Genomic DNA, 2,596 nt, shown 5'->3' on the forward strand with positions numbered 1-2,596 from the left:
CTGTCGGGGCCGCCACGGACCCGCTCGACGGTGCCACCGCCTCTGACACGGGCGGCGGAACAAGAATCCCCACGGTCACCTCGCCTTTCGCCGCGACCGCCGAGGCGGGCTCCTACTCCCCTTTCGGAGCCCCTCGAGTGGGCACCTCCGCCTCCGCCGTCGGTGCCACCTCCGCCGGGACCTCCGGGGTCGAGGTCCCCGCCTCCGTCACCACTGCCCCCTCCGTCGCAGCCACGGAGGCAGACACTCTCTCCACCGTCGCCACCACCGTCCCCGCCATGGCTGCAGGAACATCAGCCCCTGTTCCCATCACCGTCGTCCCCTCCGCCTCGTCGGCGTCGAGGTCGATCACTTTCCTGGCCTGAGGGCCCTGGGGAGCGACGCTCTGCACCGAGGGGTTGACCGGGGAAGCGGAAGGCGGAGCGGGGTCCACGCCCTCTCCCACGCCCGATGGCGCCGCCACTCCGCCGGTCGCCGTCACGGGGGCCGCTTTCGCAGCGGGACCCGCGACCTCACTAGGGACCCCGCTGCTCGCCGCGGGCGGGACCGCGGTCCACCCTGCAGAGGCGGACGACACCAGCATCGCCTTCTTGGGCGCCAGCTGCAGGACGAGACCACGGGGGGCAGCGCTGCCAAACAACAAATAAATGTTAGCGGAAACGAACGCAAAAGGGGGGAAAGGAGCGAGGTTCATGAGGAAATCCAACTTACGTTACTCCGGAGCAAGGATGGCGCGCGCGCTTCGCCTCGGAACCAGACGCCGACCCCGAGGCATCCGGCAGCGGCCGCTTGTCGCCACTCCGCTGCCCTTGAGTCTGAGGCGCGACGGCGGGGGCGGGCTCCGTGGACCTCCGGGGAGCGCTCAGCGCTGACTCCGGGGGGACGTCCCACGCCGGCTCCGGGGTGATGGCGGGGGCGGGCTCCGAAGACCTCCGGGGAGCGCTCCGCATCGGCTCGTGGGAGGCGCCCCACGCCAGCTCCTGGGAGGCGCCCCGCACCGACCCCTGGGGCGTGGCCCCGGAGCCTTGCGGAACCGAGCCCCGGGCAGACGATCCTTCCGCCTCACCCCCCACGACCGTTTGCGGGCGCGCATCCCGGATTACGAGCGCACCCGACCGAGGGGATAAGACCAACTCTTCCTCCTCCTCATCATCCTCTTCATCTTCCTCCTCGTCATCATCATCATCGTCATCACCATCGTCCGACACGACCTGCCCTCTCCGCCGCCGTTGGAACTCCTTGGCGGCCCTCTTCCTCTTTTTCGCCCTCTCCTTGTCCTCCGCCGATCGGCGTCCTCCGGCACCGGCGGATGCGAGTCCACAACCCGGGTAAGCATGCCCTACAAACACAAAATGGCCTCGCGTCAGAGCAACGACCAAGAGACACGAAAAAAGAAGGTCGGTGCCCTAATCCCTTACCAGGTCGACGAAGCCCTCGTCCGGGCGCATCGACGGGTGTCCGGGCACCGGGTAGTCGGAGTCCTTGTCCTCCAACGCCTCCCGAATCCGCTGTCGGATCTCGGAGGCAGCGAGCACGCCCGCCACCAGAGCGGTGCCCTCGGTCGGCGCGCCCGGAGTCATGGCGGTGAGCGAACGGACCCGGAGCATCAGCGGCGCCACCTGCCGGGCATGGTATGCCCCAATGACCCCGGCGCTGGTAAACCCTTTCCTCTTCAGCTGCTCGATAGCCTGCAGCAGGTCGAGGATCCACTTCTTCTCCTTCTCGACCGGCCCGTACGACCACACCTCCGGCGCCACGTCGATGGTGCGGCCAGTGAACTTCGGCAGGGGGGAGTTCGAGTAGTTCATCACATAGAACTATTGGTTGTGCCACCCCTTGTGGGACGCCGCGGTCTTCATCGCCATGTACTCCTTGGAGCGAGTATGGCAGAGGTGGATCCCGGTGCACCCGATCAGCACCACGGGCGACCGCTGCTGGTTCCCCGTCCTCTCCGTCTTCTGGTACAGGCTCACCGTGAAGAAGTACTTCCACAACGAGAAGTTGGGCTCGATGCCCAGGAACCCCTCGCACAGTGCGACGAACACCGCAATGTGCTGGATCCTGTTGGGATTGAGGTGCTGAAGCTCGAGCCCGTAGTAGTGGAGGAGCCCGCGGAAGAAGCGGCTCGGCGGAGTCGCGAACCCCCGCTCGTGGAAGTGAGCGAAGGAGACAACGTAGCCAGCGGGAGGCAACGGCACCTGCTCCGACCCCGGCAGCTCCCACTCGCCCACCTCTGTCCTTTCACAGAGGAGGCCTTTCCTTACCAGACCTTCAGCGCGCGAGGAGTTGAAGTGGGTGATCCCCCAAGATCCCATCGCTGAAGGAGGGAAGAACTCGACGGGGATGGGGAGAAAGGGCGTAGCTTTGGGTGGAGGAAGACGAAGCGGGCGCCGATGAGCTGAGCGCGAATTTGGAAGGCAAAAAGACTTCAAAGCAGAAGGCGGGCGGAACCAGCGAGGCGGAGCTTTCGTTTTATAGGGAAGGCGCGAAGAGAGCGGAACCGACGCCCTTGTCGCCATAAATGCGGCGCCAGGTACGCCCCCTTCACGCCCACTTTCTTTTCAGAAACCACGCGCACGATCAGCCGCAGAGACAT

This window comes from Setaria italica, chromosome IV (assembly GCF_000263155.2).
Source record: "Setaria italica strain Yugu1 chromosome IV, Setaria_italica_v2.0, whole genome shotgun sequence".
Classification (NCBI taxonomy): domain Eukaryota; kingdom Viridiplantae; phylum Streptophyta; class Magnoliopsida; order Poales; family Poaceae; genus Setaria; species Setaria italica.